Below are 24,619 nucleotides of genomic sequence, written 5' to 3'. Positions count from 1 at the left end.
AAAGTGATGCTGAAAGGGAGCTTATTGACGTTGTCTATCAGTAACCAGTACATTCTAATACCTTTCTTTGTACCTTTACCTGAGGATCCTTACGACACGTTCGCCCACTTTGTCACCCAGTCCAAGTAGGGCGGGACCACGAAAACAGTGGTTCCCAGTTCAAATATAGTGGAGGGGGTAGGTTCCTATGGGCTGTGACCAACTTGACATCACCTAACAAATGACTCTGTTACCTTTAGTGCAAACTTCCCTTAGCTGAATTTGCCCTCACAGGTTGCGTTGAGACTACTTCAGTCTACTCCCACAATCTACGGTTAGCTCTATGCTTTCTTGTCTTTAACCCATTTCAACCAACAAACGTTCAAATAAGAAAACACAGTAAAGGAAATGGATGCAAGGAAAAGGGGGTGATATATAAAATAAACACAAACGGCTTCATGTACCTGCCCATTAGAGGTTGTACATAAATATATCAAGAATATTTCATTCAGATACCATATAACGATATAAAATTAGGATCATTTGAACGTAGTAAATGGAGACGAACTAACAGCTACGCTCCAACGCTGGTATAAAAGTCACAGCATCAGAAGAAATTTTAATTAAAGTTCTTAAATGTATCATTGACTTGTTTCTTGTGAATAATCTCACCTCCAAATTTGAAAAGGCGCAACGTATTCAGTTCTGCATTTCTAGGGGTACTACTCCAATGATAGGTGTAACAAACTGTGGAAATAATAAACAGCGTGCAAACTTAAAAAAATTTAGGTTTCCATGTTAATAAGAATTTAAACTGGAAAAACCCAGTTTGTAATCCCTGAACTTCCAAGTTCAGCCACAGTTTCATTTACAATCATTGCAAATCTTGGGGAGAGGTATAAAAGGGGATGCACAACGTTTCAACTAAAATTTTTGATAAGTCAACCAGTCATATAAGATGTCTGACAAATGGCAAAGTAAAATTTGAAAACAAATTGAAAAAGTTTCTCTTTGATAGCTCCTTCAAATCCATAGAAATATTTCTGTAATTGCAATGCATCAAAGGTGGTGAGTACGAATTACTAACTCACTCTGCATATTCAACAATAGTAATTTCAAAAGGGGGAAAAAGCTTATAAATATTCAGAATATAGCCCTATTTATAAATTATCCTGTGTTGTGAATGTGAAATGACTCATTCAACATCACTGCTACCAGTCTTGCTGATGTTCCATGGAACATATAACTAAGGAACTAACTAATTAATTAACTAACATAGTATTTACATTTGCTAAGCTGTCGTGGAAAATTAGAGTCGCCTACCAAATGTGGTTGATAATGAGCGGTACTAATCAAAACTGAGCTTCTTCAAAGATACGAGTTTCAGTAGCTGACAGTCTGTCGCGAGAGTAGCTCTTTAAAACGGTCTTAATTTTCGAGGTAACGGTTGTCATAGGGCCGGAGTACACAGATGTGCAACTCTGAAATGACAAGCCTGCAATTTATAGGGCGCTGCGGAAAGCTTCGATCGTAACTCAGGTTTTACAGCCTCATAACCGTAAACGCAATTTCCCCCCGGTGGCACCCCAACAGGGGACCGACTGCAGCGCCACTGCTGCTAACAGCGGCCAGAAGCGACAACTTCGTCTGACGTACTTCGTGGCTAATGCACAGCGTTATATTCTTAGCAGCTCAGTCCTTGCATTATGTGCGCCGGGAGCTTAAAATAAATTACTATACCAGCCAGTACCATAAAATATTTTGGCCAAAACAGCACTATAAGATGACGAAGTTAATACATCATAGTAGATAATTAGAAGAAAATTGTGTGACAACGAGACAAAAGAACAGTAAACTACAGTCTCTGAAATTGACGGAAAACATGAAAATCTACAGAGTACTAGAACTTTTGAAAGTCCATAATAAAGGAAGTCAATAAACTAATGAGGACTTACGCATCTGAACGGAACAAATTACTATGAGGTACATGGCGGAGGCTATATTCGTGCACTCTCCTTTTAACAGGGTATAGTACTCAATAGCTGTTTAATTTGCCAGTCGCTTGCGGCGAGATTCTCCCTTGTTTACTATCACCTCTCGCGACATTAATTTCTTGGAACACTCTTCCGCGTTACCTGTACAGAACTGTAGTACCGTTAGGGGCAATCTTTTTTCTTCCACTGTCGTACCACTGCAGTTGGGAATCAGACCATGTAACTATGTCTACTTTCTACCATGTTGCAACAACAAGCTTCTAGCTGAGAGTCTAAGTATTTTATCATATTATCGAATGTATTTGGAATGCACCAACATTCGACGCCACGAAGTGCAGCCAGTTCGATAAAGAAATTACAGGTTTGAATTCCTCTATAGCTCGCATTATCATAATGGGGAATTAACATTTCTTATTGTCCACAGAGCTATAGAAAATTTCTATCATAAAAATAGTGCCGACATATCGGTATTCATCCTCTTCTTCCTCAGTTTGTAAATCTATTTATGCCACTCCTGCTGCGCCGTATTGTCATTCTCACCTGTAACTTCCCATCTTCGAAAACCGCATATAACCAGCACACTGTAAAAACACACGTCTTATTCGGGCTGAAGAGTATCTAACGTATCCTCTGCTGTTAGTTTACCAACAAAAATCAGAGCAGGACCGAAAACTTCGTTTCAGGAGAAGGTACACCAAAACTTCAGGTAACATCTCCCACTGGTACCGTGAATCTGTGTCACAAATTTCCACTCAGTCACATTTGACATAATTAGCGACCAAAAAAAATGTTCAAATGTGTGTGAAATCTTATGGGACTTTACTGCTAAGGTCAATAGTCCCTAAGCTTACACACTACTTAACCTAAATTATCCTAAGGACAAACACACACACCCAGGCCCGAGGGAGGAGTCAAACCTCCGCCTGGACCAGCTGCACAATTACCGACACGAAGGGAGTTTTGCAGAAGAGGCTTACTTGAAAAAAGGTATATAGTAATCTTCAAATGTAAAGACAATTAAGGCACACCAATTGGCTGTACAGCACAGGACTCCGTGAACACTTAAAACAAGATAAAGCTTTAACGGCCAGTCTATGGGCCCTGGTGCAGATGATACCAGTCGCAGAAAAGAGTGTTTTCTGTTCGAAGACCAACCAAAAAGTGTGGGGTGGCTGTTCTTCCTGCGGTACTTTATGTCGTCAAACTAACTGGATCTTTTTGCATCAAGTTCTCAAAGAACCCTATGACGTTGGATGCCAAAGTTGAGATGACTTCTTTTACCTTTGGTTTATCCTTGCAAGCCGATCATAGTTCACGAACGTCGGTTTGTTTTAAAGGAATCCCGGATTTTGGTGATAAGTAGCGACCTTTTAAAGCTATTACATTTTCAGTTGCGGTACCCTGGGAAAAACACCGTTATACAAGATGAAAATTATTACGTTTCGATACCTCTCCATCGCCTCAGAAACGTACCTTACGGCAAGTGAAAGTTACGACAGATGACGTGTCACCGATCCCATTTTGCACTAAAGATGCAGTACACGCGAGGTGCCTATTTGCTTCCGAGTGGAACGCATAAGTTCTAAGTAATGTTCACCAACTGCAGTGTTCTATAGTTGTTGTCCCCTGCGAAGAAAACACCACTTGGGTCGTAAATCCATTATCTTGTGGCTATAATGATCTCTTAGCGAGGATCTTATATTGCATAAATAATTAAATTTTCGATTAGTTTGCTTACACGGGGTGCCACTCGCTTTCTATTAGCAGAAGACTAGAAAGTGCACAAGTATATTCCACTTTGTGAATGACAAAATTTCTGGCCTTCAGCAAAATAATGAAATTCATATTTGCATAATTAATATCAAACTGGCAAAGAGTTCTCGGGCTTCCAGCCGGGTGGCGGTGTCATCAAACTGCGACGTTTCGACGAGTGACATACTCATCATCTTATGGCGAAGTCAAACTGTTGTCAGTTACACGTCCAAATACCCAGAGATTGCTAATTGATTCCTTAACCGATACTGACCAAGGCACACCACGTGTCTGTCTTCCGGGACTGCCGTACCAGTTCTGATCTTTACAGCCGAACCACATCGACCTATCCAAGACAGGCGCGATCCGAAGATCTCCGAAGTGCTTCGTCTGCTTGTTTGTTTAGCAGTTGTTTATAATTCTGCTGGTAATTATTACTTTTGGAATAATGGTATGGTAGTCTGCTATTGGGAAATGTTTTTATATGAGACGCCAGTAAATTCACTGTTTAGTTTTTCTAATATGAACAACTGAAGCTTTATCTTTTGGTGCGGTACTTCCGAACACAGCAGCCAATAGTGAAGGAGGACGAAAATTTTAGCGGTCTTTCTCACAATACCCTTACCGACCAAACCATCTGTCATCGGTAATTCACACTACATTGCGTGATCTTCGCACTGCTACTTTCTCAGCTGCTGTAAGAAGAGCTTCTTGTAGCTGAATATGATGGCTGCAAAGACAAAAATATTACAGCTGAACATAAGTATTCGAATGTCGTTATTTAATAGCTGACTTTCTAATAATAATTTCAGCTTAGTTCTCATGTATATGTTGTTCTTACGTTATTCTTTAGTTTTGTACACCACTACTTGTGCAGGTGGCTTCACAGCACATCAACGTTACTATCAATATCATTGGTACTTAATTCCCTTCTATTTTCCCCTATTCTTGAGCAGGCTTCATCCATAGAACAAAAGTTAGGTTAGAGAGAGGTAAGATGCCTGTTTTAACTTTATACTATTGGAAAAATCACCACAGACCACCGACCATGTCGAGGTGGGATGGCTTCCACACTTCATGATACAGATAACCATACTGTAAGTGCTACCAAAACACAGGAGCATCGGTCGAGAGGACAGACAGACTTGTGATTCCTTAAGAGTGACAACAGGCTTTTCAGTAGTGACATGGGCAACGATTGATTGATCTGGCTTTGTACACTAGGCCAATTTGCTGTACTAGCAGTGCTAACGCCTAAAAGCAAGAGGCGACAACAACCGTTGTTTCTCTAAAAAATGGTTTAAATGGCTCTGAGCACTATGGGACTTAACATCTATGGTCATCAGTCCCCTAGAGCTTAGAACTACTTAAACCTGACTAACCTAAGGACATCACACAACACCCAGTCATCACGAGGCAGAGAAAATCCCTGAGCCCGCCGGGAATCGAACCCGGGAACCCGGGCGCAGGAAGCGATAACGCTACCGCACGACCACGAGCTGCGGACCGTTGTTTCTCCCAAGGTGATGTAACTCTTCTGTATCTCGTATGATGACATCCTATTGGATAAAATATTCGAGAGACAAAATAGTCTCCGTTAGAATCTGAAAGAGGGCTCTACTCAGGAGGATTTCGCCATCAAGGAAAACAGAAATGTCGTCTTATACGAAGGAGTGTGTAACGTTAGTTCTAATAATCGGATAGGAGAGGTAGAATACATGAAAACAGAAATGGGCAGGTGAATGATATGACTGGAATAAGGGCAGGTCATTGGTAGGACGAACACGACTGCAGTAAGGTCAGTACTGCATAATAAACACAAAATCAGATACGACAAAGGCAGGAATTGTTCCAGTAATGAATAAGAAAATAGGGGTGCGAGTAAACTACTATGCACAAATAGTTCAAATGGCTCCGAGCGCTATGGGACTTAACATCTGAGGCCATCAGTCCCCTATAACTTAGTACTACGTAAACCGAACTTACGTAAGGACATCACACACATCCATGCCCGAGGCAGGATTCGAACCTGCGACCGTAGCGGTCGCGCGGTTCCAGACTGAAGCGCCTAGAACCGCTCGGCCACACTGGCCGGCTACTATGCACATCATAGTGAAAGTATTATCCTAGCCAAGATAAGCACAAAGTCTGCACCAACCACGGTAGTACCAGTTTATATGCCAACTAGCGCTGCAGATGATGAAATGATTGAAAGAAAGCACGATTAAGTGAAAGAAATTATTCGAATAGTTAAGTCTGAGAAAATTTTAACTGTGATTCGATAGTAGGAAAAGGAAGAGATGGAAAAACTCTAAGATAATAAGAATTTGGGGAGAGGAATAAAACCTGGAAATACTGAAATGGTTCAGACTGTTTACATAACAGTAAGGTGAAAATTTCGTGTCCATATTTTAATTGGAAGACATACCCAGGCAGATATGGACTCAGACCGAAATTTTGTTGGTTGTGAAGTACAGCTTAAAACCATGGGAACTGTAAAAAGGTAGGAAATTAAGGCGATGGGATCTGAATAGTTTGAAAGAACCAGAGGTGTGAAAGGCACTCTAGTACACGAGAGACTGGTTCTGATCTATCTTCCTATCACAGTTGAGCATGGATGCTCTATTATTGTTTTAGGAATTTGGTGTTGAACCTACAGCCTGCAAGGTAGGAAGATGCCATCCCATGCATGCAGAGTTCAGAAGAGTGCAGCAGTATGGACAGTAATGTCGTTCCACTACACTCCCAGTAAAGGAAATGTTATTGCTAACAGAAATAAGTGCATGGGTTCAGGTGTAAATATACGTTACCAAAAACTAAAATATTTGATTTTCGTTATTAAGGTTTACTTTTACTCTAAATACGACTTCATGACATAGCAATGTTAGAAAAATTAGGTACAGGATGGTATAACTTTGATACTAGGTGCTGACAACTGTGAAGCGAAATTCCTAACTATTATAAGGTTCTTTAATGGTAATACGGTTGATAACCATGTCTCGGGGTCCATGAAAATACAAAAAAAATTAATTTAACTGGGGCCAGAGATATAAATTATGAGAAAATACACAATGAAAACACCCAAAATTGAATGGGGGTCGGCAAAGAGAAATCAGAAAGAAGTACAACATGAAACAATTCATAAATCTACAGTAGCTGATCAGTCTATTCCGTTGGATCGGAAATCTTGTATTTCTGCTTCAGTTAAGCCCAACAATCGTGAATGTGTTTAACTACAGGTCATGGTTGAATGTATGAAAATTAGACGTGATGGAGAGAACCATATTTGAATGCCACTTGCTGCCGTAGTGCTAGCTAGTGTGATTACCTTGCGTTGGCAGTGGCAGTGATGGCTGTTGGCATGAGGTGTGAACCTGAGAATCTGTTCTAAGTCTCTATTATTGTGAAACATCAGTTGGATAAATTTCCTACACCTTTGCTGAAGCTGAGACTTCTATTTGTTCCCTGGCTAAGTTAATTGGCATGGTACATGCTATTCGGCTGGAATAGCGCATGCGTCGTTGCCCTCAAATCGCTCTCAAGCGTTAACTGTCAGTACTTAGTGTGATTCTCCATACTATTACACTTCGTAGTTTAATTCCTTACGAGTTAAGACAAGCCTGTGAACAAGTGTTCTCATAATTACTCTCGCAATCGTCTCAGCGCTGCGTGAGTCGCGTTGCTCAAACAGTCGATGATTTTCTGCAAGAGAGGAGCGAATTACTCTGTCTGCAATTTGCCTATTTCAAAGCTGGTGGCCACGCGTTTTCTTTCTGGCCAATCAGAGCATACGTACTTGTTATAACTCCAACTACTATAGTTGTTGTAGCCTATCATAGGTTTTGTTTCTTACGTAGGGCAGAGCTTAACTTCTGTTATGAGTTTTTTTATCTTATGGGACTTAACTGCTAAGGTCATCAGTCCCTAAGCTTACACACTACGTAACCTAAATTATCCTAAGGACAAAAACACTCACCCACGCCCGAGGGAGGACTCGAAACTCCACCGGGACCAGCCGCACAGTCCATGACTGCAGCGCCCTAGACCGCTCGGCTAATCCCGCGCGGCTTCTTTTATGTAATACTGAGATAAACTACTTTTTCTTTCATGCGACGTTTTAACACAGGTGGCTACAGTGAGTCCCCAACATTTTGAGTTGGATTCAATTGGATGTTTTATGTGGGATCTCCCACGGTGTTCCTGTAGAAAGGCTTTCTGAGGGGTCATCGTTAAAAGCAGGGACAAGGGGCGGCTTTTGCCGACGGCCTCTGGTGCGGCTTGGGCATCTCATTGTGTCCAATAGATGTCCTGCTATGGGTTTTAGCCTCGTGCGGGACGGCACAGCGTGCCATTGCATGTTCTCCTTCTGTCAGGAAAAGAGTTCGTGCCGCGAAGGGGCGGATGTAATTGTTACATCCCACTTCTGGTACCAATTGTAAGGGAGTACGTGATTTGGGGATGGCGGGAGAAACTTCTGACGCCTATGTTAATGTATAAAATGGCACGGCAGGGGGAAAGGTTGTTAAATATACCTCGTGGCTGCAGTGTGCAGGAGGTCGAGCAGTCAGGATTTGATAGTGGGCATCCAGGGCTACCATTAAATGAGAAAACAGAGAATTAAGTACAATAAAGGGGATATTTTTCAATATATGGAGTACAAAGGGCGCGCTTAGGGTCGGAAGTTAGTAGGGTTAGGCCGGACTAGGAGGTCGAACAATTAATTGAAATGGCCAATGGAAGGGGAAGCGGTTCATGTTGACTTACGTTGGTGGCCGGTCGCGAGAGCAATGCTAGAGGCTCTGCCTTCCAAAACGACGTCTGTTCTGCTAGAGGTCTGGATTACAACGGAGAGAAGCAAGTGTATTCTGCAATGCGGAACCCTACATCATCCACACAGGTGATCAGTATCCCGCGCACACTATTGGCTAAAGTCAATGGTGGAAATTGGCTAGCTGTTTCAGCAGAGGGCTCAGAGCGTCTCCTGTCATCAGCTTCAACTGGACAGAACCGCCTCGGTTTTGAAAGGCAAGCTACTTGTGTCACGTAGACACAGCGTGAATTATTCTGGGTGAAAACTTGTGAAGATTCCTCTGGGCCTTTGAAATAAATATTTTTAAACTAATTCCCTAAAATATTCCTTGAATGGCTGCCATCCTGCACATCTCAGAAATCGTCTTGTAGCTCGGGTCGAGGAAATTACTTGCCTGCAATTACTAGTCTGAGTGTTGGTGGTTTACATTCATGCTTGTTTATTTATTAGATCTCCATATTGATAAAATTCGTATCTTTTCATGTAACTATGCCGTGTGATATATCGATTTAAGTGGAACTGTTTCAAGAATTCAATGTAATGTGTGTTATTTTTTGACACCTTACAGCATGAAATTAACAGAAAATGCAAAATGGTTAAGAAGGAAGGGTTACAGGGCAAATGCAAGTCTGTAGAAACGTATATAACCAGCGGAAAGAGAAGAAGAGCTCAGATAGAAAATAAAACCAAAAGGAAAGCTGGAATGTGGAAGGGTTATACAGAGGGGCTATGCAAGGGAAATTAACTTGTAGACAGTATTATAGAAAGGATGGACGATGCATGGGGGCTTATTTAAATTTATGTGATTGAAAATACTTTTGTAACTGTCTGTCCGATTACGTAAGTCTCGTAATCGGTTGGCCCTGACTAGTATTATTACGCTATCTGACTGTAAAGAACAATGTAAGAAAATTTTCGTAAACACAGTTAATTAATTAAGACCCCAGCAACTATAAAAATCTACAAAACCAATAAGCACTAGTGTAGCTGTTCTGTATGTGGGAGTGTGACTCAACGTCCACATCTGGCACGGTTCTTTTCCAACAAGACAAGAATTTTGATACCAATTATACTGACGTGACAAAGAAATTTAGAAAAACTATGATTACGCAAGAAAACCAGAATTCACTCTAATACAAGAACACAAGCCAGATGCTTTGTTGACTGAACCTGTAGTGACGCATTATTTCAGATACACAAATAAATAAACGAACATGGTAAATTTTACCTTCATATATATTGACGAATGCACTCATTACAATATCATCTGCTATCTCTCCCATCAAATAACTGCATAAGACATGAAACAACGCTCTTTACTACAACATCTCGCTCCAACTTCACGACAACCCCGAGCTCTGCCCACGCACACACTGTCTCTATGAGTTCTTAACACGCACTGTCCTCTCCGATCTCTTAACAACCACTGACTGCCACGAACTCTAAACACGCACTGTGGAGGCGGCTTAATAGTACTCTTTGGCGCACTCTCTGGCGCAGTGGCACAGTGTAGCCACCTTTCATATGCCCCTCCTCCACAGGCCAGAATTTGATGGTATTTTTGCCAGCATTGGTGGTGAAAATACCACCAAATTCGTCCACAAAAATACAGACAAAAATAAAGATAATATTAATACCTAAATATCACATAATTAGTTAAAAATTTTGGCTTTGCACTGACCTTTTACTAACCTAATATATGAAATACAGTAAGCAATACAACTTCTTTTCATGCATGTGGCTTTACATAATAGTTTACACAATATACAAAAAATCAGTTTATACAAATGTTCACATAAAATGCTTTCAATGATTAGTTTATACAAAAAAGACACTAACAGGTGACATCTTTTCAGTAGAAGCAGTCCATCAGTTGCACCCAGTAAAGTTTAGCAGGTACACCCAGCAACAAGTCACATTAGTTCAGTAGAAGCAGTCCATCAGAGGCACCCAGCAATGTTGAGTAGGTGCAGACAGCAACAAGTGACATTATTTCAGTAGAAGCAGTTCCATCTGTGGCACCCAGTAAAGTTGAGAGCAGGTGCAGACACCAACAAGTGACGTCATTCAGTAGAAGCAGTTCCATCTGTGGCACCCAGTAATATTGAGTAGGTGCAGACAGCAACAAGTGACTTCATTTCAGTAAAAACAGTTCATCAGTTGCACCCAGCAATGTTGAGCAGGTGCAGACAGCAACAAGTGACTTCATTTCAGTAAAAACAGTTCATCAGTTGCACCCAGCAATGTTGAGTAGGTGCAGACAGCAACGAGTGACTTCATTTCAGTAAAAACAGTTCATCAGTTGCACCCAGCAATGTTGAGCAGGTGCAGACAGCAACAAGTGACTTCATTTCAGTGAAAACAGTTCATCAGTTGCACCCAGCAATGTTGAGTAGGTGCAGACAGCAACGAGTGACATTATTTCAGTAGAAGCAGTCCATTAGTGGCATCAGCAATGTTGAGCAGGTGCCGACAGCAACAAGTGACATTATTTCAGTAGAAGTAGTCCATCATTAGCACCCAGCAATGTTGAGCAGGTGCAGATAGCAAAAAGTCACATCTCTCAGCAGAAGCAATTCCATCAAATTCACTAACACTGATCACTCTGTTCATCAGCAGAAATTAAACACGACCAAATGTCACACATCATGTTGAAAAGTGCAGGTAACAGTTCAGAATATTTATCTTCACTAATCAGACAGTTCAGGCATGAACAATAGTTTGAATGCACATACAAATGCTTTTACAGTAAGATACAAATCATAACAAACACACAAATGATGTCAGATAATTGTCCTATTAACTATTACAATACACAAATACCAGTAAACCTATAATATTTATGGGTGTCAGTGCAAGCCACTACCAACAAATAAAATAATACTTAGGAGATAGGTGGGTAGGATTAGTAAAGGAAAACACACAGAACACACTCACTCATCCTTCATCCACATTAAGTACTACTGTGTAATTGAATAGTGTTCATTGTGTAAATGTAATTCTGTCAAAATCTGATGTTCATCATGTGTATCAAGTAGTACTGGCAGCAATGTATAACAGTCAATAATAGTTAGTCAACGTCATAGTCATCATGTCAAGACCAATGTTTGCCAAGCCAGATCAAAATGTACTGTTGTTGAACAACTGTCAGTGAGCCAAGATATGCAATTACTTCCTCTCTCCAAAAAAAAAGTATATACTGCTTAGTGATTTAACAAAGTGTGTGTATAGACTATCTTCCTTCTATTTTAGTGTTCTAGTCTGCTCTCTTCATCCTCCTTGTTCCATAAGACCAACAAAAAAAAAATATGCTCCTCACTTACTTTACCTCTTATACACCAAAACTCCAATAATCATCTGCATCACATAATCTCAATGATACCTCAATAATACCTCTTCAATACGTCTTATCATCAATATCATTTACCTTACCTCTTGTCCACAAAAACTCCAATAATCAACAACTTAATATACTCTCAATACCTCAATAATACGTCGCTACATATAAACCTCAGCACCAATATCATTTCACTTCCATAACAACTCTTTCCTCTAGTCAGTCTCCTTGAACAAGTACAGATAAAATCCTAATGCAACTTCAATTCAGCATCCCATACAATCCGAAGACACAGTGTCCACACACAACCTCTGTGTAATCCATCTGACCCAAATTTTCTACTCATTATAAATTATAAGATACATTTTGGTTCCTTGTCCATCATTAAATAAAAGAAATGCATACCTGACCTCTAACAGACTTAGTTCGAATAACTCTCAGTAATTAAGTACGATTACGGAGTGTGAATGATCATAATATTTCACAGTGTGTACACCACTTCAAGAATCATAGCAGAAGCAAACATGTGGAGTATTTTTTGTGTCAAGTGTCACTTCCTATTTCAATTGCTCACGAAAATGCAGTGTGATACTGTCAATGGTCCAAACCTAGTATTGGTATGTCATGTCGTTAGCTTCCTTCCTATTAGCATAAATTTATACAGCTTCCATAAAACCTCAGCTCATGTGACTTCAATGACTTTCTTGTACTAATGTCGTTCGTCGAATTATAGCAGTTAATTTTCTTATCTTAAAAATATAAGGCACTGAACGTAAGCAAAACAAGCAATAGCGAGTAAATATACCAGTAGAGAACAAAATGTCAACAAGTGGATGCAGCACAATTCCTACAACGAGGCTCTGCCAAGCGAACAATCTATAATTAATACAGTAGTGTGACCTAAACTCTATGTTTATACACAGTATATCAGCATTTCTATACACCAAATTAAAGAGTAGTTATGCCAACAAAACAGAAACGTGTAAATATGCAATCCATACAAAAAGCAGCAAACATATATCTTACGTAATAAACAGGTCATTATCATTATATCAGCATAAGCAAATAAATATTCATATGTCATCTTAATAAGCAAACATGAAGGCACAAGCAGATAAATCACAAAGTATAACTTACATAACTAAACACATCAGCACAATAAATCAGGTTACAATTATAATTCAAATAAATAAGCACAGCAGGCACATAATAAAAAAATATGACATCAGTGAAAAAGCATAGCACCCAAGCGATGCATAATCTATACAAGTCACAACCCAGTTCATTAATCAATAATTGTCAAAATCAGTCAGTGAAAAAGCATAGCAGCCAAACGATGCATAATATACACAAGTTACAACCCAGTTCATTAATCAATAATTGTCAAAATCAGTTAACGTACGCAAGCACGTCGCTTCACAAGTAAATTCATAGAACCTGAAATTAGCACAAAGTATGAATCACGTAATCGCGAGCAGCAAATTACTTCTAAAGTACGTACCTAAGTGGAAATTTGTTACCTGAAAATAAACTCAATTAATAGTTACCTTTTTAGTTTATTAGTTTCTTCTTGGAAATTACATTCTTCCTGAAAATTTCTCGATAGCAGGTCGTCTTAACGTCGGACACGCACAGAATTTACCTGAAGTTCTTAAATATTTTATACAACCGTATCCTGCAAAATACTGAATGTTAATAACACAATTCAACAAGTCCTTATAGCTTTATACAGAATTTAGTCGGAGAAATTAGACTGTGTATTTGTTTACGGCTGTCAGTGCATTCGCACTGAGCGCTCGATCAGCTGTAGGCGTGTGACGTAGGAAGCAATTGTTTGCGGTCAACGACTGCCTTGTGCGGCGCGCAGACTTCACTGTTGCTTTGAGTATGTGCCGCCGCCAAAACACAACGCGGTATCCTTGTACTCTCTGCATGTTTACATCTAGCTGTTAGTTCTCTAAAGTATGTCATTCCATAAAAATTTTTCAAAAGTATATCATTCCACAAAAATTTTGGAAACTGCGAACCTCACGTTTTGTGGTAGGTACAGCATAATTACGAATAGCGTCTAATTTTTTTTTTTTTTTTTTTTGGATCAGGAAGAATACCTTCTGTAGAAATAATGTGACCGAGAATTTCACCTGGGAACGACCAAATTCAGATTTTTCCAAGTTTACTGTAATGCCAACTTTTGCAAAGATACGTAATAATGAGTCCAAAATTTTGTTGTGTTCACTCCAAGAACGTTTAGCAATAAGAATATCGTCAACATATGAAGTAATATTGTCACGAAGATAAACAGGTAAAATTTCATTTAAGCTACGAATGAATGCTGCAATAGGTACAGTAAGTCCAATCGGTAATTTCCAAAGTCACTTTTGGTTAAAACAGTCATATCCGGTTATTGCTTATCTACTGTCTAGATAGCTTGATAGTCGAAGAGTTGGTTTGACAGATGCAAAGAATAGTAAAAGAGTAGGCAGCGGTACAGAAAACTAAAAGAGAAATAGCACCACTACAGCTCGGGGCCCTATGCTCGCTACGGCACATATTCACTTAGAGTAGCGAATCCCCTGAGGACTTTAATAGCTGCACATAATTTCCAGTTTGTGACTTAATGGCAACTTTGGCGGAAGTGTGTACGCAAATTGACCTGACCATGCACATGGATGTATCTCATTCTTAGAATTGCGGAATATCTTAAATTTCCGAACAGTCAAAAAGTGTTTATAATCAAAACTTTCGCCTCGTGGCGACAAAGAGCTACCGCGTCTGTCCCGGTCCGAATGTCCATTATTGTAAAGTTCGCGCGCCTGGCGCTCTCTTGTTGCATCCCGTAAATGAAACAAATTATTTTCTTCATACCCTTCTGCTAAACTAACACTTGTCAATTTATCTGAGATCTCCTCAACTCTTTCCGATGAGTCACTTAATTGTTCTTTCTGTCTATTTATGTCTTCTGTAAATGTCGCGACTCGGGTTTCGGTGTTGTCACATTTAGTAGTTAACTGTTCACACTGTTGCGTTAAGTTATTTATTCTGTCATTTGGTACGGATCCTTCGATTCTCTCAAATATTTCTTTCTTATCGTTTGCACGTTGTAAATTTAACTCTGAAAATTTCTGTACTATCACGCGATCATTTTCTTCCCGTTCTCTGTCCTGTTCCTCTTGTCTGATTTCTGTTGAAATTAAACTATTATTGTGAGCCTTCAAAATCGGTTGTACTTCTTCTCTAATTTCATTATTTGATTCGTCATTCGTATTTTTGAAACATGTCCTTATTCGTGAGCATAACCGTGTTGTCATTGCTTCCATCTCAGTTCTAATTGTTCCCATCTCAGTTTTAATTGTTCCTATCTCTGTTTTTAATTCAGATTGAAAATTTAATATTACACTCATCAACTGCTTTATCTCTTCTGTCGTTAATCTCGTAATCTGTGAATTTTCTGATTGAGAAACATTTTGAACTGTTACCGGACTATTTTCCTTGCTTATTAAATTGTTTTCCACTACATTACTCATGACACTGTTTTCCTCTGTTGGCGAGTTCGCCATGTTAACAATTTCGTTATTCTCACTATTCATCATTTTTGCCTGTTGCATTGACCACGTAATCATTTGCAAAACATAAAAAAAATTCGTCACTGTTCGAAAATCACACACAATGACTCCTTATCTCCAACAATACTATTCACACGAGATGTTTCCTTCAAACACGATCAATCGAACAATTGAAATAATTGCACAAAATTGTCAAACGCGTATACAAGGCAATAAAAATTAAATTTTGAAAAATACCATTAGAAGAATGCTAATTACCAAATCTACACACTCAATACAGACTACAATCACTAAACTCAAAATTACTACAACAATACTGCAGTCTACAATTTTCACAATCAGAAGAATCCAAGGGACGATCCGAAGCAGCGGTCGCCACGTGCATGGGGGCTTATTTAAATTTATGTGATTGAAAATACTTTTGTAACTGTCTGTCCGATTACGTAAGTCTCGTAATCGGTTGGCCCTGACTAGAATTATTACGCTATCTGACTGCAAAGAACAATGTAAGAAAATTTTCGTAAACACAGTTAATTAATTAAGACCCCAGCAACTATAAAAATCTACAAAACCAATAAGCACTAGTGTAGCTGTTCTGTATGTGGGAGTGTGACTCAACGTCCACATCTGGCACGGTTCTTTTCCAACAAGACAAGAATTTTGATACCAATTATACTGACGTGACAAAGAAATTTAGAAAAACTATGATTACGCAAGAAAACCAGAATTCACTCTAATACAAGAACACAAGCCAGATGCTTTGTTGACTGAACCTGTAGTGACGCATTATTTCAGATACACAAATAAATAAACGAACATGGTAAATTTTACCTTCATATATATTGACGAATGCACTCATTACAATATCATCTGCTATCTCTCCCATCAAATAACTGCAAAAGACATGAAACAACGCTCTTTACTACAACATCTCGCTCCAACTTCACGACAACCCCGAGCTCTGCCCACGCACACACTGTCTCTATGAGTTCTTAACACGCACTGTCCTCTCCGATCTCTTAACAACCACTGACTGCCACGAACTCTAAACACGCACTGTGGAGGCGGCTTAATAGTACTCTTTGGCGCACTCTCTGGCGCAGTGGCACAGTGTAGCCACCTTTCAACGATGTAAATGAAGATCACATGAGAGAAGAATTTGTCAGATTAGTGTGAAAAATAACTCAAAACAAGAACACTGGAGCAACGACATGCCCTCAGAACTACTGACATCCTTGGAAGAGCAGCCATGACAACTCTATTCGACCTGGCGTGCAAGATGTGTAAGACAGGGCAACAACTCCTTAGGCTTGAAGAATAATGTAGCAATTCCACTTACAAACAAAGCCGGTGCAAACAGGTGTGAATGTTACTGAATTATCAGTTTAATAGCTTGTGTCAAAATACTGACGTGAACTATTTTCGGAAGGAAAGCAAAACTGATAATAAGCCAACCTTGGGGAAAATCGATTTGGGTTCCAGAGAAATGTAGGAACACTCAAGGCAACGTTAACCCTACCACTTCTCGTAGATAGGTTAAACAACGCCAAACCTACCTTTGTAGAATTTGTAGACGTAAAGAAAGCTTTTGTATATGTTGACTCTCTGTACGACATTCTGAAGGTAGCAGGGTAAAAATACAGGAACAGAAAAGATATATGCAACTTGTAGACACACCAGATGGCAATTACAAGAGTCGAAGGGTGATATGAAAGGAAAGCAGTGGCTATGATGGAAGTGAGACAAGTTTACAGCTTATCGTTGATATTATTTGCCTACATCGATCAAGCAGTTAAGGAATTAAAAGACAAATATGGAAAAGTGATTAATGCAGAGGCAGAAAAACTAAAAATTTTGAGGTTCACCGACGACCCTGTAATTGTGTCAGAAACTGGAAAGGACTTGGATGAGCAGTTTAACGGAATGGATTGTGTCTTGAATGTAGGATATAAGTTGAACATGAACAGAAGGAATCCAAAGGTAATGGAATGTAGTCGAATCAGGTGATACTAAGAGATTTATATTAGGAAATGAGGCACTAAAGGAAGAGATGAGTTTTTTTTTTTTTTTTTTTACTTGAACAGTGGACTAACTGATGATAAACATAGTACCGAAGATCTGTAACATAGACTAGCAATTGTATGAAAAGCATTTCTAAATGAGAGAAATTTATTAGTACCGAATATAAACTGAAGGGTTAGGAAGTCTTTTCCGAAAGTATTTCAAGTGTTGCCTCATATGGAAACATGGACGATAAGCACTATAGACAAGAAGAGATTAGGTGCCTTTGAGATGAGACGCTACAGAAAATTGCTAAAGATTGGAGGCTAACGAGTTACTGAGGCTATCTGGGGAAAAAGAAAATTGTGACAGAACTTAACTAAAAACGGTATTGTTTCAAAAGACACATTCTCAGGAGTCATCAGCTTAGTACTTGAGTGAGGCAGAGAGGGCGGGAAGGGGGAGGGGTAGGGGTTGAAAATTGAAGAGGGAGATCAAGACACGAATACGGTAAGTAGGTTCAAATGATCGATGGATGTAGGTTGGTGCCATTATTCGGTGATGAAGAGGCCTGCACAGGACTGAGTGGCGTGAAGAGGTGCATCAAGCCAATCTTCAGAGTGAAGATCGCAACAACGTAACTATGCGAAGGCTCAGAAATACTCATCTATATTTTACCTGCATTTTTGGCTGTCACGTATTTCTTGCAGACTGCTCTGACATACAGCATGCCTTACGTACACGGCTGTAACGCAATATCGCTAACAGCGTTTCGTAAATCATTTAGGGCTAAATGTGGATGAAGCCTCACACTCCATTTCATTAAGAAAACGTTTTGTAGTGAAGATCACCTAGTTCCTAATCCATTTTCTCTTTACATAAAATTACCCATTCTTTCCTCATCTTCTCTTTCTAAATCATCCATAACAAAATATTGTCACGTAACGATCGAGTATTTGGTTCCATCTGTTTATCAAGATCAAGCGAGGTGGCGTAGTTGTCAGCACACTGGACTCGCATTCGGAGAGTACTATGGATCGAATTTGCTTCCACAATTCTTATTTAGGCCTAAATCACTTCAGGTAACTCCTGAGTTGGTTCCATTGAAAGGGCATGGGCGATTTCCTTCCCCATCCTTCCCCAGTCACAGTATGTGCTTCATCTCTAATGACCTCGTTGTTGACAGGACATTCAACACTAAACTCCTCCTAATCTCCTCGCTGGCTTATCATACCCATAAATCATTCATGAATTCTTAAAAACTCAACTATTAACTCTCACTGACTGCTTAGGTTCTTCTCCAGGTGAACAGAAATGCCTCCAAGAACTGGAGCTTCGTGGTGTTGTAAAGCATCCAGATTTAACGGACCTTACACGAACTTTATCCATAACGATAGTGCAATACAGTAAGAGATCCTCAGAAAATAGTAATTATGCCATATCAACAAAAGGCAATTGCAGTTAATCTCCTGTACCTAAAAACTAACAAAACAATCCCTACGAATATATGGACAGTGGCATGAAACAAACAGGTTAAAGCGAATCGCATTTTGGAGACGAACCGAGCAGGTGGCTAATGATATTGTAAAACTGTCATTAGCAAGAGAACGGCGAGCTTCAGCGCAGGAAGTGATAGGGCCAGAACAATACATAATTCCTTTTAGCATAAATAGGACCGTGACCCAGAAAGAAATATAAAAATGTTTATTCACCTCTTGTGAGATGGCAATTGGCTAAAGCCATACTTGGAAACGCAGACGTGATACGTTGGGGAGATCCCCATTATATAAAACCATTTTGAGACCTAAAATTAAGTCTGTCTCTCGCTCTTCTCACGGCGAACCGCACCAGTGTGTGGAAACAAGCGAAGGCGTTGAGAGTTTGCTTCCTGCGAAGTGAGGATGATACGCTTCACGTATCGTGGCGACAGATAGCAAAGCGGTAGTTAAATATTCCTGCTGGAATTTTTGCAGGCAAAGAAATTGTACATGTCGCTCCAACCCATAGCGAGTGTGCAATAGCCATTACTTCTAATGGGGAAAGATTAACGTTCTACGGAATGCAGTAAAGTTGCGACTGAGTGAATTCAGTTAATGTTTCAGATTCAGCACGAAAACAATGCCGTTGCAGATGACACTTGGTGAAATACCATTGCGCATTAGCCCACAGCAAATGTTGAGTCTACATTTTGCTCACTCCAACTTGTGTGTGCTTTGACTATTGAATATTAAAAGCTAGGATACTAACCTACCCTCACATTGAGTACATGATAGTTTTTTAATTGGTTCGGAAAGTAAATTTATTCTCTCCGTGCATTGACGAGCTACGACAGTATAGATTTAGATGTGCTGATGAGGATTTTTAATATTCGTTCTTTCCTGTGATGAAAAAATTTCATGTACAGAGATAACGATTTTAATAATCATCGTTTCAATATGTCCAAGAATTAAATATTTTGTTATTATTAATAGTTATTGAACATGGCTGTTGACTGTCACGTGACCCCTGAAAGCAACAGTTCATAAATTATATGTAGACTAAAAAGGGGAATAGCTATTTTGTCTTTCTAGAATAGACCCCAAACTTTCATTTTTATTAATTCATGCATTCTAGGTACCTGACAGTAGCATTTCTAATGATTTTTGTTACGATCTGCAGCTGATATTAGCTGCCTTACAGACAGGGCCAGGGTCATTTTTATTTAGAATGTCTGTTTGACACCCTGGGATTGAGAATATAGTTCAGAGGTTTTGTTCACTTATGCGCTAAGTGGTAAGCTACGTTTGCACTCATTACTATACTCATTGCGCAGTTACAAAGGTTGGACGTAAGACAGTGTCTTTACTTCTCTCCTTTCTCATAGTTCCGTAACTTAGTCGGTAGAAATGGAATCCTTCCGTCATTACTTTGTTATCTGTTAGACTGACTGCTGTCTGACTGGTAAAAACTATGTTTCTCATGAACAGGTAGATGAAATTTGTGTCACATACTACTGTCTGTGGTCCCCTCACAGTGTAAGAAACTGGAGCTTCTAAGACAATGATATTTGAAGATAAGACCATTTGTGTCACTACTTTGATTCTAGCAAGATCACACATCAACACACATAGGGTACTTCCCCTCCTCTTTACATGAATTCATTAAATTTTGCAAGAGGCAGGATTTCACAGTACAGCTGAAGGAAAAATATCCGTAATTTTCTAAATTTGTGATTATATAACGCAAAAAAAAATGTTTCTGTCGGTCCCTGCATCTGATGAGACCCCTTTTTTCTCAGGAACAAGTAGATACCGATTTAAAAGCCAGTAAAATCAACTTGAAATCATTCATATCGCTTTTTTATGTAGTCGCCCTGGATGTTTCTGTGGCCTGCCATTGAATCTAAGCAGCTCGTATGTTTCACTTCCACTAAACTGGTGTTTTGTTTTCTTAGCATACTAACTTGCATTTTTTATTGTTAGAGCTGTTCGTGGATAAACCTTCTTCGTATGTGACGCTATCATCGGGATAACTGATACTTATCAATATGCAAGAAGTAGAACACCGTTCTCGTTTTACTTCTGAGGGGCACATACGATATTACTTTGGTGGTTCTGGTTCTTGATGAATCAAAATAATCTGCTGCGTGGATTTGTTTCATCCGATGTGTCAGACAAAGTATAAAGTATTGGCTGTAAAGATAATGTGATTAGCTATGCCATTTTTGTCTGCTGGTGTAGCAGTTCTAACGAAGTCCTATGATGGAGTAGTGTGTATCGGATGAAGTGGTGCAGTGGTTAAGACGATGAACACTTAGTCGGCAGACACATGTTATTCATCCCCATCAGTCACTAACATCCCATTTTTCAGTGGTTCCGCTTAAAATCAATAGGAGCTCGATGTTGTATGTGAGAGGGCAGTTGTAGACCATGATTGTTTCGAAACATGACTAATGACATTCAACGGGAGTAATGTGACTGTATCACGGTAAACCTAGCTCATAGTAGCCGGGAAGTAACTTTTAAACCCACCCCACCCCACATCTACTCTCTTGTCCAACAACTATGTACCTCATTACAGCGAACTACAAACTTATGTACGAACTACGTACCCAGTCACTATGTGGTCTGTTATTTCCTAAGCAATATTTTGATTACAATCGGGCTTTCTGGACATGCACCGAAGGCTTTCCCGAAGTCGAGGAACACTGTTAGCAATCCACGTTCCGCTAATTGCAGAAAGCCTTTGCGTAAGATGGCATTACTGGACGTCTATGTATCCTTATATATATACTGTTATTGAAAACAACCTTGTGCCAGTTGACTGGTTGAATTATTAAAGACTTTTACATAGCAGATCATGGTGTCAAACATAATATTTATTCACGCAATAATTTATTACGTGAAGATTGCCTTCTTTCCACAGCGCGCCCGGAAAGTCGACGTATACTATAGCACCTATTACGGATGTACAATACGATGGAAGTTCGAAACAAAGTTGGAGAACACGAATTGGCAGTACTGTTTTTCCGTAATTGTTCTACTGGTACGTAACATTTAACTGTTTGGTTCCGTTGATGGAAGCTATTTAAGGCAATGTTTAGTATTTGGACGTTCAATTTGTCTTTAAACTACGGTGCTTTCAACTGCAGTATATATTTTTTATATGTTTCGACAAGGTGATACACAGGGTGGTCAGAAAATGTGTGAAATGCTTGTAGGGATGTTACAGGGCTGGTTGTACTGAGGCATAAATGTTAAGAAAGAAATTCGATACGTTGCTCCGTTTCCGAGTTATTTAGCATAGAATTTAGACAATCGGGGCGTCGCGCGCTCACACTCAAGCGACCTGCCAGGGGCGGTGTTGCCCAGCGAGTGCTCCGTCTCGTTAGCTGAAACTTGAATTTACGTGCGCGACGATCTGATTGGCTAACTTCAATGCTAAATAACTCGGAAACGGCGCAACGTATCGAATTTTTTTCGTGACAACCATATCTCAGTACAACCCGCCCTGCAACATCCCTATAAGAGTTTCGTACATTTGCTGACCACACGGTATACACAGCTATAGTGTATTTGCTGGAAAATCCCCGGAAACGGCTGTAACTCATCGTAATGCGGTTGGCCGACTTACTGAGAAATTTCAACAGACGAGCTCAGTTTAGACGCTGAACGAACTGGAAGACCGCTACTAAACGAAAAGAAGTTGTTGGCTATTTCTGACACTGTGCAGCAGAGGAGAGCAAAATCATAGCGGATATGAGCACAGGGAAATGATTGCAACAACGCGTAAAGCTGTTAGCTAAATATTATTCCGAAAGAAAGTGATAGCAGTGCAAGAATTGAAAGATGTGTATAATGGAAAAGCGAATCCGTTACTACAGCCGGTCGGAGTGGCCGAGCGGTTCTAGGCGCTACAGGCTGGAAACGCGCGACCGCTCCGGTCGCAGGTTCGAATCATGCCTCGGGCATGGATGTGTGTGATGTCGTTAGGTTAGTTAGGCTTAAGTAGTTCTAGGGGACTGATGACCTCAGAAGTTCAGTCCCATAGTGCTCAGAGCCATTTGATCAATTTTTTGAACCATTACTACAATGGGTTTACACCTTTTATCGGCAGAAATACCACTGATATTCTTGATGTCACCTTCTGTACAGACGGAGTTTGATTTCACCTCTCTGGTCACGTCAACACCCAAATTATGATCGACGAAGAATCTTCGTTGTTTGCTTGAAACGCAATTCCATGATCAGAAAATTGCAGTGCAGGCATCGGTATCCAGACGGCGCGTTGTTGAACCTTCATTTTTTTAAAAAGCCGTGAAGAGCAGATGTTATTGTTTAATGATTAACAATTTCATTGATCAGCAAAAGAAAGAGACAATCAGCAGCACATGGCTTCAACGAGATGGTGTCACTGCGCACACAGCTAACAATACTACAAGCTATCTGGAAAAAGTTTTTGTAGAATGTGTCCTCCCAAAAAATCTATGGCCCCTTCGCTAGCCGGACCTTATTCCACCTCACTTTTCTTTCGCCCACGCACATTTAGTGATGTAAAAACGGAAATAACCGAGTACACAATGAGATCTGCAGAAAGCGCTTTCATACAAAATTAAGGGTGTCCAGACTTGTATAGACGCCCTTTGATGTCATTTTCAACATATGTTGACGGCACAGCAACTTTCCGATTACAATGTTGATGTGTTCATACAGCTGGTTTCAGCAAACTATTGCGATTTTCATAAGTGATGATTAATTCACAGTTTATACAAGATAAACTGTTCAGTCACATTAATTCGACCATCTATCAAGACCCTGAATAACCAGCTTTTGTTGCGCGGACAGCTGAGAGACAAACAGGAAGACAGGCAGTGAAGTTCTGGAAGGTACCAGCACGAGTGTGGAGCCATGCTGACTTCAGAGCCGTGGCCAGTTGCATTAGGTTTCTCGGCTGGAGATCCATGGGACTCTCAGTCAGATCGAGGTGGCCCACGGTGTACCACAGCAGCCATCGGCACCGTTTTTGGATAGCGTCAGTTTGACGTGCACTGTATACTTTAACAACGGCGGGACGCGAACAGTTTACAAATCTTGGATTTCGGGAATTATTCATTCGTTAACCCGAAAGCCAATGTCATCGCTTTAGGACGTCAGACAAATCCCTCCGTTTCCGCATTACGACAACGATATCACTGTTGTCCACTCCACCCCCCCCCCCCCCCACTCCTCCAACACGCTTTGTATATCCTCCATAGCTTGTGATATAACACAGGCGGTGGTCGCAGTAAAGCGACTGGACAGTGTATATAAATTCTAGTTACAAACATACTGAACATATCAGCATGTTAAGAAACAAGTTACAACAATGTCGCGAATAAAACAGTGACTCGCATGTGCAATAATTTTCCTTTAATTTACGTCTATGGTCACAAACGTTTTGTTAACAGATTACCGGTTTCGATCTATAATAACCATAATCAGATCTGCTTTATAAAAACAAAGTCCTAACGTACTGCAGCCATAGTATTGCAATTTGACTTTGCCACTATGGCTGCAGTACATTAGGACTTCGTTTTTATAAAGCAGATCTGATTATGGTTATTATAGACCGAAACCGGCAATCTGTTAACAAAACGTTTGTGACCATAGACGTAAATTAAAGGAAACTTATGACATTAAGAAATATGTCAATAACATACAAGGCA

This window comes from Schistocerca piceifrons, chromosome 4 (assembly GCF_021461385.2).
Source record: "Schistocerca piceifrons isolate TAMUIC-IGC-003096 chromosome 4, iqSchPice1.1, whole genome shotgun sequence".
In the NCBI taxonomy this organism is placed as follows: domain Eukaryota; kingdom Metazoa; phylum Arthropoda; class Insecta; order Orthoptera; family Acrididae; genus Schistocerca; species Schistocerca piceifrons.
Note: the sequence above shows the minus strand (reverse complement) of the source record.